The sequence below is a fragment of the Homalodisca vitripennis genome, chromosome 2 (genome assembly GCF_021130785.1).
Source record: "Homalodisca vitripennis isolate AUS2020 chromosome 2, UT_GWSS_2.1, whole genome shotgun sequence".
In the NCBI taxonomy this organism is placed as follows: Eukaryota; Metazoa; Arthropoda; class Insecta; order Hemiptera; family Cicadellidae; genus Homalodisca; species Homalodisca vitripennis.
In genome coordinates this window covers 87421839-87436187 of record NC_060208.1, presented here as the reverse complement: position 1 = coordinate 87436187, position 14349 = coordinate 87421839, and positions in this window count along the sequence as shown.

The following is a 14349-nucleotide window of genomic DNA, read 5'->3' as shown; positions in this document are numbered from 1 at the left end:
TTTATTACTGTCCCAAACCCAACAAAAAATAGCCGTCCACAGTAGAATCGGTCTGAGAAATCGATCTTGGATAATGAAGTTCATGTGTGGCTAGTCAGTCTACTGTAATGAAGTAATTTTGCTTTTAGTTTTTTTTTTTTTTTTAAAAAGACTCGTATTAAATATTATATCAAATACATTTTACTATTTCATCTCGTACTACAAAACATTACAGTCATTTTGATAGAAATTATTTTCAATTTCTAATGTGTTTAAAACTATTCGTTTTAACTTTTTTGAACTTTTTTTAATGTTGATAAATGTAACGAATCAGACGTTATTCATGAAGATACAAGTGTATTCAGATTAAAAGGCTGACAAGCGACAAAATAAGAAAAGTGGAATAGAACAGTGCATGAGTGTAGACAATTTACAGTGAAAGACGAGAATACAATGGTGTAAAAGTAGACAAGTGAGAATATTTAAACGCGAGAATATAACGATATAATAAACAAGTAAGAATGTAACAAATAGAGTGTATTTACTTTGCAAAGGTACACAAGTGAGAAATTAAAAGACTCAAAAAGAATTGCCTGTGCAATTTTGTAGCTAACAAGCAGTTAATTTAATAAAGAAGGTGAAAAAATGGAACCTTACACGAGTAGCGGAGGAGATTAGGAGCATAACACTGAAGGGCGAGAATACGTACATGGTGTGGGGGGTAAGAGAGAGAGAGAGAGAGAGAGAGAGAGAGCGAGAGAGAGAGAGAGAGAGAGAGAGAGAGAGAGAGAGAGAGAGAGAGAGAGAGAGAGAGAGAGAGAGAGAGAGAGAGAGAGAGAGAGATTGGATAGGAAGCCATTCACAATCGACGCAGATCATTCGGGAGCTCCAAAAACTGAGACACAAATTAAATATGTATCAGTGTTATTTGCTAAATCAAAGTGTGTTTGGTTTTTTATGATGCTATGTCAAAGAAACCTGTTATGTAAGATAAGTACATAGTACAATGTACTGTAACAAATGTCATTCAATGCCAGATGCTGAACATGAACTCCTTATGTGCGTAATTGATGCTTTGCTGATTCAGCGAAAGCAGTGCCAAGTTTATAAGAAATAAAATCATAACTCGCACCTTGACCACCATAAATCTATTGCGTACGTTCTTTTCACTTTATCTGCTGGGGGTAAACCTGATAAGGGTCGTCGTCAGTCACTTATGACCCTTACAACCACAGACGTTAATTTCTCACCCTTCAAATTATATGCAATCAAAATTATTTATAACTACTCTGCAGTACAGTAACACTTGTATAGTCAATGATAGCAGTTAGTTTAATATTAAATAATAGAAAAACATAAGGATTTTGTATTTCTTCACAACGTAAAATCTAATTAATAACTCAAACGTGTGCAATATCCGTTTAAATTATATACGTTTAAAATATTTTATGTAGTACAAACACATTTAAATTATTTTTAATTTAAAATCAGCAGTTCTAGCACGTACAATTACTATTTTATTTTAATCTTTAACTTTGGTTTGGAAACATTACGGTCACTTAATTATTGATATGATTTAACATTCCACTTTGACCTTAAATTGTACGCTGCCAGACAAAGTACATCAGAGCAAAACAAAGTTACACCAGGTTTAGCAGCTTGTAGTAGACTACCGTGTTTAGATATCAAAGCTGAAACATTTCATAACAAATTATCAAATTTCGCGTTTCAAACGAAACTTTTAATCCTCTAGACGTTTCAAGCAGCACTTACTTAACTCGTGTATTTAAGAAAATTCCTACTCATATACTTTATTTTATAACGAGCAGTATATATATATATTATATATATATATATATATATATTATAATATATCGAAACAAATATATGTTTTTCATAATTACTACAGTAGGTCTTTTTGCATATAAACCATTGTTTTTAGTTGCCTTGTTCTATTCTAAGATTTTGTTCGGTCCCAGGGTTTGGAGGTGGTGGGTGGTATAAACCTGCACTGCTATTTCCAAATCAAAGTGCATTATGATTTTTTACAATTCTGAGGAGTCATTGTCTGTTAGAAGTCTGTTGCAAGGGAACATTCTTCGTAATTCCTCTTTAGGATTAAAGGTCCTCCTCTGTTTCATATTTCACGACACATTACCAGAAAATTTATAAATAGTATTATTTTGAAATCTGTTACTTGATAGGTTATACAATTACTCCATCTCTGCTGCATATCGTGAATATCTGCTCCAAGAAAGGATTCCCACATTTTCAGACACAGAGTTCTGAAATAAACAAATAAAGTTCTAAAATTAATTATTTACATTGGTAGAAATCTCCTTCGATGCATTCTATAATATTATAAAATAAACGAACGAAACACATCAGAAGGAATTGTTGTTATCTCAAAACTTTCATTAATACAATAGATTTAAGTGATAAAATGCGAAAAGTAAACACACAGACCAATTTATTTGTAAGAGTTGAATCAGCATTAGTCAAAACCTTAAAGTCGTTTGCGTTGAAAAATAGTGACAGTGAGAGTAAAAATATTCTAAAACGAATGCTAAAGGGAATTTGTATTCAAATATTTCTCAATCACACGGTCATTTTGTGTATGTGTGTGTGTGTGTGTGTGTGTGTGTGTGTGTGTGTGTGTGTGTGTGTGTGTGTGTGTGTGTGTGTGTGTGTGTGTGTGTGTGTTATATGTATGTATATATATATGTACATACATATAACAGAAAGCTAGTAAAACATAAACTTTTCTACTCTATTAGAGACAAGAAACCAGAAACATGCGTTAAACTCGGAAGTTAACCGTTTCTCGCCCATTTCTCCCTTTATCTCGCCAGCACAGCTTTACTTTGCATATAAAGGACACCATAAACCCCCTTTCTCGTCACAGTTCTACGTATCGACTTCGACCAGGATTTTATTTAATTCTAAGGAAATCCATTGTGATTCTGTCTCTGTAAAAATATTCAAATTAAAGAGCTCTGTGTGCTTTTGTCACTGTCGTATAATCAGTCTTACAGTTTAAGAATTACAGCATGTTTGAACTTGGGTATAAAGTCGGTTCCAAGCTCTAATTAATTTGCTGACTAAAACAATACAAAGTTATATTTAAAAACACATAGCCTAGCTCTCTGATTAAAAGGAATCATAAATAGAGCAATCTTTTATATATGCCCAAAAACTTTGGAATTTGTGTGAATAATGTTTTAAGTTAAATGTTTAAGCCTTAACAAAATTAACTCAGTTCGCTTCGCATAGTTTGCTTAGATTTGCGAAGAACAGATGAAATAGAGAGAGATACAGGACAGAAAATGATATGAAAAAAAATATTTATATAGTAAGATCGACAGTACCTAAAACATCTGCTACGTTGAAGAGACTAGATTTGAACTTGTATATCACGATCTAAATCGTAAACTTATACAATCGACATAGCCTATAAAGCAGATCAACTATGCGTGAGCGTGAAGACCAGTCCTGTAAGAGACTTGGATATTTCTGAATCTAGTCAGGCTTGAAGGCTTTAGTAAAATTAATGATTTATTCATAAACGGATCTTGAACCACAATATACCCATTTAAAGTTTTTGGATTCTGAATTAACGTCTCTGACGATTGGAAATATAATTATTTCGTTCATTAAAATTTCAAAAATAATATATTGAGGAGGATTTATAGTGCAAAATGTCCGGAAATGGGTTAAATATCAAATGTTTTAGAAATAAATTTAGATTTAGGTATTTGTAGTCTTATGTGGCTGGTGTTGTCAGTTCCGGTTCAAAACATTCGTAGCACAGGTGGTCTTGAGATTGTTTTGTCTCTCTATGGAGGAAATACACAATTTAAACTGGAAGAGCTTAAACAAGCTTGTAATTATTCAACAAATCTAGAAAATTGCAGAAATATGCTTATCGGCATGAAAAATTACTATCAGCTTACTCCTAAAAAGCAGCCAGATCACAACATTGTGTCCAGTTAAATCTCCAGAGTCCTTAATTATTTTATCATCGAAACAACCAGTAACGTCTGAGTTTTACGTACAGTGGTCCAACCAGTTTAATTAATAAAACCATCACAACTGTCTACATTTTCTTACTCAATTTGTTAAATGTAACCAGAAACTTTTAAACACTATTATGGAGCCAAATTAACATTCAGCGTCATTGACAGAACGTTCTGTCACGTTGTTTATACATGTATTCGTGTTGCTCGTGACAATGAGCTTTGGTTTCTAATGTACTATATGAACTAAAACCTATCCAAATACTAACTAACGCCGATATCAATTTGAATAATATTCAAAATCAAAATTGCATTTTTATTTGAAGTAGTGATACTACAGTAATTCCGATTATAGGGAGTGTGTCCAAATCCTGTACGCTAAACTAACAAAGCGATGTTTACGTACAGTAAAAAGTAAGAAACATGAAAAAATCATTTGTTATAAACTGATTTATAAGCCGACTATAAGTCGGCCTTACAATAAAAGAAGGAAGAAGACAGATTAGAAGATGAAAGCATTGTAAATTAAAGCTTCATTGTCTTGATACGAGTTTTGTTTTCTCAGTATATACCCAACTTCGTTCTTTATTAATTAGAATAAATATAGTTCATTTCAAATCCGAGCCCAGATTTTATTAAAAATACACGACTGAATTACTATCACCAATGTTTATGTTTTAGTACAATTATCATCTATTAATCACTGAAAATTACAATTGTAGTGTCGCCATTACGTTCTGTAGTGGCATAGTACTACATGAAAACATTGAGACGATCGTACGCACAGGAGTATTACAAGCTGAAGTAAAGGGCTACGTACATTACATGTTCATGTTAGGCTTCTATAGCACACACGCACCAATGCCTATCTACTGACCATTCTTAATCTTAACATGATTTAGTTCAGAAGTTCGAGTTATTGATTATATCAGTTAATCGTACTATATCCATAACAGATAAATACCACTGTAACTGAGAGAAGATTCCTTTTAGTAGAATAGGTACACTAACAGTCTTAACTGAGCTGACAATCAATCAGTTGGACATAATATTAATAAACCAGCTAGTCCAATTAAGTAACTTCGTCGTATGTGTTGGTATCATCATTGTCAAGTTAATGCCATATGATCAACGTTCACTGTAATAAATTCAGTTTCTTTACTGTTTATTCCGATATTTTATCTTTGCTAACATATTTTATGCATAAATAATAACAAAAGTTAGAAATTTATTTTCTTTTAATTTTGTTTTGATCTTTTTACACAAAGAAGTACGGTTCTATCTTCAACCAAGAGTTTCAAATTTCTAGAACTTTTCTATCAAGAGTCCTAGCACGGACAGACAGAAGCAACATTTGAGACCATAACCTGTGGAGCTATTACGGAATCATTTTTAAATTTCATAACACTTATAAGTTTTAAGTTTATCAACAATATTTATCATAAGAGGAAACATACCGTTGCTAATTATTTATGTACCCGTCTTTGGGGAAGTATTCAATGGTTTCAACAGAAAAGATAGCACTAAATTATTAAAGTTTGTAATAAAGTGTAACAAAATGACAATTTGGTTGTTATGCAGATAAAATATTGACGACTATATTTAGTTAACGAATATAGTTCCGTTCCTTCAATTCACCTGTATGAGCAGTTATTTAATTACCATTTTTGTTTCCATATCTATTTACTGAACATAGTTTGCCAAAACGAAACTATAATATTTCAAGAATATCATTGTAATAACAATGTTTATCACGCTCACACAGCGTATAACCAAGATGATGGTCAAGTTGTTAGTTTCGACACAGCCTGTAAGATTTCTACTATTGCCATCATCCACTAAGTAATACCTGTTGTATGTGGTGACTACTGAAGTTCGTTAAGTAAAGCAAAGAGTGATCATAAAAAGATATGACAGATTGAATCTACAAGATGACACCCAACGATATTAGAACTTTTACTTTATTCCACGCCCTCTACGTTTTATCTACTCTTTCCCCCTGGATACAAGTGCCCTTAAACATACTTGAGCACTTTGCAATTAAATGACATATTTTAGAATGCTATTTACATTTTTAAACTTTATTAACGACAACACTACTCCACCCTACTTTATGTTGTAATAAGACAAACTTCTGTTAGATTTTTAAGGATTTTCTCAAGATAATGTTAAATAGTGTTTTTTTTTAATTATCCACAGATTATTAAGGTTAAGTGGAAGAGAATACTTGAGGTTAAGTAAAATAGAAGAATTTATAGTTCCAATTTATTTAATTTCATAAAAAATAGGTGTATATTGGATTGCAAATTAGAATAAAATATTAATTAATTAGTGAAATAATGTTGCATTATGTAAATGTCTATAGTTGTTCGGGTTTTAAAAATAACATTTGCCCTTCTTTAGTAACGTTCATCTTAGTTTTGTGTATTTTTCAAATATTTTATTATATATTAGAAATTATGATTCGGGTAAAAAGTTAGCTTATTTAGTAAGAACGCTATTAGGTGGGCCAGTCTCATGTATTGAGGGTCTAGAGGTTTACTTTATACAATCTGTCAACTCAACACACAAGTCAATATGTGTAGAAAAACAATTTACTGCAGCAAATTAATAATAATATTTTTGTGAAAACTATATAGATTAAATTACCTGTGGCTACCCGGACGTCAAATATATTTATAAATATTAAAACATTGTGTTACTTTAATCAAATGTTTACACTTTGAGTTTCAATTTCAGAAAATCACAATTCTATTTAATTTTATGAATGTAACAGTTAACTATTTCAATATCACCACAACTATCCGGCCTGATGTGAGGGACTGCAGGGTGGGTGATAAAAAGCTTGGATAATCTGAACGAAAGTCTGTTTATACAAGTCAATGTAGGAAAAACGTTGCCCTCCCGCCTACAAAGAGCAAGGCAGCACCGACAAACGGAACTATTTAGCGGGTTGCCATCCTAATATTTGCAGGCGCTACATTGAGAGGGCGTAAATTATATATGTTGTACTGAACTCTTGTGCTGCAATTAATTACCTTCCATAAATTAAACAACTCTCAGGTGTTTATGTTCAGCGAAACACACACAGTTTAGTTTTGTTTTAATGCTTACTTGCCATATTTAATACATCGTAATACGTCTCATCAATAACTTCGTTTAGCACTTCTTGTTCCCTCATAATTGTTTATCGTTACAACCGTACCGGGACCAAGCCGGATCAAAGTCCGGAAAAAAAACGGGAGCCAAGACTTTACTGTTTTATTAAATACTTTTCAAGGGACATTTTAATGCATTCTACTCAAAACACATGCATGTTGTTGTATTGTACAATCATCATAATTTGAAACTGGATTGCAAATTTAAAAAATAATTATAAACGTTACCTCCTGAACTTATGAAAAACTTCTTACAAATCAAAACGATACAACCCGAATTAAAGAATCAAGTGATAATATCTATATAACTATAATACTCTTGACTAGAAGTAGTGTGCAGAAGTTCCATTTCTGAACTATTCTGTCCATGTCGAATATTCCAACTTCAGCTTGGCCAAACAAGGCTGCATAATCTGACTACCAAGAACAAACAATGAAAACATGAATATTTGATTACGTTTCAGGAACCCTTAACCGTCACTTTGCCCCCGGCCACCCCTCCTCACAACTATTCAGCTCCACCCCAACCACGGTTGTCTTCCAATATCACATTTTTATTGCTCTTTCGAAATTTTTCAACATTTAAGATTCTACAGCAATTAAGTAATCTTAAATGGGTAAATAATTTATTTTAGTTAGTAGAGGTGCACTTTCACGCACTTCATCAAGATTTTTAAAAGCCTAAGCAAACTTAAAATATTTTTAAATAGTGTAAAACTAGTGAAATTTCTGAGATTATATTATTACGTCATAAGTATTCCAAGAAAATGTCTTATTATGACAATCTTGTAGTGTATCACAGTAACCATTCTGTACTAATCAATATTAATTTCAAACATTTATATATCTATATATTTATTTGGTATATTTCAATCGAGATACCTTTAAATTAATTGAAGTTTAAGATTTGTTAAACAGCTTTTATCACTAACATTCAAAGAAAATTTTCTTATTTTAACTTTAGGAATAAAACTCTTAAGTGCATTTCCTTTTTCGGGTGGTGCAATCGGGTTTCTGATTGAAAAACTAATTAACTATTTGCCACAGCTATTTAAGACACCCATTCTTAAAAAAGTGAAAAATTCAAATATTCTGAGCATTCCATAAAGAGTTACTTTATTAATGTAAATCATGTATAATGTACATACATTTTAAAATCCAAGTTTTTATCTTCAGTCCATTTTAAATGGATCTGTTTATAAAAGTACCTAAATTTCTTACTTTGAATGAATTCGTCGTGGAGTAATCAAACATTATTTACAGTTCTTTCTACCTTTAGGTAAGTTATAAATTGCAATGATGTTAAATATTTTAAACATTATTCAAAGCAAACATTGATTGTAACATCGTAAACTATACTGCAACCCATATAGACGCAAGTATCCTGTACAGTTAATTAACTTTAATTGTCTATAACAGAAAGTCATCATCATACTGGCAGCAAAAACAACAGCAAATTTTTTTATCCAAGAAGAAGTGACAAATTTTCGGCGGCCTCGGAAGAATATTAATATCTGTTTCTACGAAGACCTGTTTCTAATTTTTATTGCACTATATATGACGTTGAAGTTAGTTCCTGAGTACTAACTTGATGAGTTTCTTTTCCTTCAAATGGAGTACACAAACGAAATCGCATATTGATTGTTTAACTATTAACATAAATATAGATTAATTAATAAATAAATTTAATAGTGATTTAGTATTGTGGTATCTTTTGAAAATTTGAACTGCCTTGGTTAAAAGTAATTTCAATAATTTGTATTTTTCTTCCGCTTGGAAATTGACAGGGGAAAGCAGTAAGGAACAGTTTGACACCTGATTCCAAATAAATTGTAAAAGTTATGGGAGTTCATCACTTTTTATCTACTCCCTGTAGTCATTAGTTGTCTTTTGTATAGAAGCTGAAAATAAAATATGACTTATGGACTCAAAATTATTTACTATTTAAATCCAACAGCTGATACTGTGCTCAATTTTTAGGCTTTGCAGCTGGATGCAGGATTGAGAGAGGTAGAGCACACAGTGAGTTCATCAATGGACAGAAATATTTTGTTGTATCTAGAATCCTTGGCACTACAAAACTTTGACAAGGTAATCCGTTTTTTTTTCTTAATACAAGGCATTCGGAAACGAAAAAAACGTTTCGCTCCAAGCCGCAGATTTACACATCCGCCTCCGTAGATCAGTCAATCGTGACGGTCACCAAGGCCTTCAACAGACTTTTAAATTGTCCTTGTCTAATCCTCTTAGAGCGTTTACAGGGATTGATTATATCGCAAGACGTAGCTAAATATGACGATAGAAACGAATGACTAAAGAAGATAAAAATGTGGCAACAAAGCCATTGGACTACAGGAGAAGAGTACAAATCAAATATATTTGGCACACTCTAAATTTATTAAACAGGAAAATCAGGGAGTTATACATAGACATCCGGAGTAGACATTTAAATATTTCGCTATAGATACCACAGGAGTTATCATAGATATTGTACCAAGTTACGGTTATCGCACGGTCGTTTTATTGTCCTCATTTCATAGTAATCACCTGTTACCTCTATTTTTTAAGACCATTACGATCAAAGTGGCACAGTTCAAATGGCAAATGATTTTAAGATACTGCACTAATATAATAAATATACTAATACTAATATAATCAAAATGCTGTAGGAGACACAATCCAAGAGCTTAGATAGATTGTAAAAATTACCTTCCGCTTCCCTAGGCCATTCATAAAATGGAAAATAAATTAATTACAGATATTAATCATAGATTTTGTCTTCCAAAATCTAAATTAAGTATTTGACGGAATATTGTTTTTCTTTTAGAGAATTCGACCAATTCAACTAAGTATATAGTTCGAAATTTGTGTCTGATAACCAATAGGATTGCCAGTTTCAGATTATTGCTTTGTAAGATAAAATTACCTCTCTTAAAACCAGAGATTACCTCTCCGCCTTCAGGGTGGAAATTAATTAACACCTCAAATGAATTAAAGACTATAGCTGTGGTAGGCCATACCAAGCAGCCATCGACATCAACGGATCTTTCAGGTTTAAACCCACGTAAACCGAGACCATTTCTCGACTGTAACTGTTGACAGCTACATACCAGATCATATTGACCCGCTGCCTAGGTAGTAACCACAGCCCTGTTTCTTTGTGTTTTGAGACGTTTGTAACACAATAACTCAAAGCATCAGCTACAATGGCCTGCTTAGTACCATGGTTGCTACTCGTTTTCATTTGGATATAGTATGTTCATTTAGAAGTACTTTGAAGATTTTTTATTTCCCATGCAATCAGTCTCTGCAACAGGTATTTTGCTAACCCATACAAAACAAATTCTTAACTCCTCCCCCTCCCAAATATTTGTTAGATGATAGAGAGAGAGGGGGGGGACAGACAGACAGACAGAGAGAGACTTAACAAATAGAAAAGGTTTTGAATTTTAATTTGACTCTGATGATTTCCAATAGTGCGATAACCGATAATTGTTTTATTTTACATTTCATGGAGTTTGTTACCAGAGAAGTTTTACCTTTCCACATATACATGATGTGGGTATGGCTCTTACATGAATACATGATAACCATACCCTAGTAACTATGTGTTCAGTATGCGTTTTCTAATATATCTCAATAATGTAATAATATTATATACAGGGTGTCAATTAAGTCTGGAACCTCTTTTTTAATTTTTGAACCACAATAGAAAGAAACCAAAGTTCACATGTGCTTACTGGTGATAGTAACGCACACATCTGCCCAATTACCGACCGGATAATCCCTTTGGGGGACGGTCCACAAGGAGTCAGACAAAATTCTTAAATAGCAGCATAGGTCAAGTTTGGTATAAAATTAAAGGTCTTACTTAGCAGAGTACAATGCCGCAAACCGGACTTCAAAAGGTGGATTCATTCAGTAGTTATAGCTATTTGAATTATAAAACAATTGAACATTGTAAATTATTAAGTATTACAAGTAAACACCAATTTTTAAGTACCTGTGATCAAAGTAAGTGTAAGGAATCGAAGCCAGGAATCAATAATTATTACCAATAACACAACTACTGTTAGAATGTGAAAGTGGCAGATAGAGTCATACACAGCATCCACAGAAACTTAACGTTTGGGCAGGTATTACAGGAAATCAAATTATGGGCCCATTATTTATCAATGGTAATTTAAATGATGACTCGTATCTAGCAATGCTCCAAAATGAGATAATTCCTGCACTACAAGCTGCTCTTGGTCGACAATTTCAAATAATTTATTTCCAACAAGATGGCGCGCCACCACACTTTGCTCTCCTTGTTAGAGAATACTTGGATACAATATTCCTTCGCAGATGGATTGGAAGACATGGTGCAGTAGAGTGGCCTGCTCGTTCCCCTGATTTATCTCCGCTGGATTTTTTTCTTTGGGGATACCTCAAAGATAAAGTTTATCGTACTAAGCCTCGAGATTTGGCGCACCTAAGAAATCTCATAGTCCAAGAAGCTCAAGATATTCCTCGTGACTACCTTCAAAATGCAGTGGATGGCTTTTACAACCGCCTAGGACATTGCCAGACGATGGGAGGGGAACATTTTGAACACTTACTTTGATCACAGGTACTTAAAAATTGGTGTTTACTTGTAAAACTTAATAATTTACATTGTTCAATTGTTTTAAAATTCAAATAGCTATAACTACTGAATGAATCCACCTTTTGAAGTCCGGTTGTGACATTGTACTCTGCTTAGTAAGACCTTTAATTTTATACCAAACTTGACCTATGCTGCTATTTAAGAATTTTGTCTGACTCCTTGTGGACCGTCCCCCAAAGAGATTATCCGGTCGGTAATTGGGCAGATGTATGCGTTACTATCACCAGTAAGCGCGTGTGAACTTTGGTATTTTTTTTATATTGTGGTTTAAAAATTAAAAAAGAGGTTCCAGACTTAATTGACACCCTGTATATCTCCACGCGGTTTACAAAGGAAAACATTATGACATTGGCCGCTCCAGACTAAGAACAAAAGCAACTAATTACTCTCCAAAATTTGTAATAAAACTACCTATTATTAATTGATTTACCCTATATTTCTTATGAAACAATTATGCTTCTTTCTTTTCCTTCTTTTTATATATGAAAAAATTGTGTTTAAGTATGTACATTGTATGTACATTCCCCTTATAGAAAATCAGCTACAAGACTTCATCAAGAAACTTTGTAATAACCAAAATATTCCGAGATTGTTCGATACTGGCTTTAAGTTAACGAACGCCTATAATTCTAGTCTTGAATGGGAATTATGTACTACAATTTTGCACCTACACTAAAACAACTTAAATCTCTATATTTATTTGTTGGGAATTAATCTTGTTAGCCGAGTTTTCTGGATATCCTTAATTTTGTACTAACCCAAAAGGTACATAGCCATGTAGGTTGTTTTGGTGTAATATATTTTTTGTATATGTTTGAACTTGGATACTAATTTAAATTGTATGATCAATGCAAATAAACACTGATAATGATTAATAATGCATGGCACAATTGTTTAGTTGTAATCGGCGGCTTTACAAACATTAACACTTGTCTGAACGACGTCTGCTGCATATTCAAGTCTGATGGAGCAGTTTGTCAAGAGTATAGGAGGCATTACCAACCTAATGCTGGGGCACTGATGAATAGCTCTTGTAATGTGTTTAGTCACTGATGTATTCCTGATACACGAAGTTTGTAGGCTATGTTGGCAGCCTTGGGTCGTTATGTTGGCAACACTGTCATGATACCAGCTGATGGAAGTCTTACAGCTGCAAGTTATTATTGTAATATAACACATCATGCGGATAGATTTACAGCGATACTAAGGTGTTTTAAATGTAAAATCCATTCATTGCAGTCAAATATAATTTAATAATGAAATGTTTGTTATTTTGGAGAAATAGCAAAGCCTGTCACTCGAGGCGCTTGAAAAATTAATTTCTGTCTCTCTGTGTGACTGTTTTATCTGTTTGTCTGCCCTCACAATATCGCGAAAACAAACTAACATCTAGTCTTAAATACTTGTATAAAGCTCCATTTCTGTATAGGCAACACAACACTGAGTTCTCTGATAGTGCATATATCACGTCATGGGACTTGACAGACTGTCAGCGAATATTTGTAAATTGGTGTTGGGGTAAACATTATTTCAAAGATATAAAATAGCAAAATTAATTAATTTATAAAAAAAAATTATTACAATCATATGACATTTTAACAAATGACATTTTGATTCATAGAGTAAAAAGAAAAATAATAAATAATAAAGACAATATTGATCAGTGCACTCTTGCGTTGAAATACCTAGGTCATAGGAGCTTTTATTATTTCAACAGTGCTACGAAACCTAACTGAACAAATTGATAAAATGAATGCATAGTGAGGCAAGATATTTCGAAACAAATTTCATCTTTACACCTAAACATTTTATAAGGAACTTCATTTCTACATAGACAAGAATAATTTTTGTGGTGATGCTTGTCCAAACATGGTATTTTACTTGAAGTAGAATTTACTTTTCTGTATGATTGTTATCTTTCTATTTTCCGCAGGACATCTCGAGATTAAAATGAGCTATAGATTTGAAACTATGAAACGATGTAAGAAATTTCAGGAAAGCTTATTTAGTGACGCATGCTATGATGTACAGTATAATACAGTATTTTCAAAATCTCAAAATAATAATTAATAACGGAGTTCATAAGGAGTTGCAAAAAAAATTAAGATACCTTTGATTTAGAACTAACTTAGAACTCACTTTTAAAATAGTTAAAGAAGAGAAAGCTTAAATTTTAAACAGAAAACCGTATTTGTTCAATATTTTTAGTTACCATAATTTATAATATCACTCAAAATATTTTTGCTTTGCTCGAATACATGGGATAATACTATCAAATGAGTAAAAGAATTATTTTCGAGGTAATATACGATATTTGAAGTGAAATGTGTAGCGTGTGACAGAGGCCGCCGGGACCTGGCTCCGTCAGGGATCTTCTTTAGAAAAATAAACTATAACTTACATGTCGATGTTCTGCTGTTAACCAAACACAACAAATATATCCCAGAAATTATGTACACTCTGTACCATGATACAGCATCACTATATAATTTTCCAACTAAAGTGCATCCATCCTTAAGTAATTAGTTAATTTTAATTTTCCTAGATA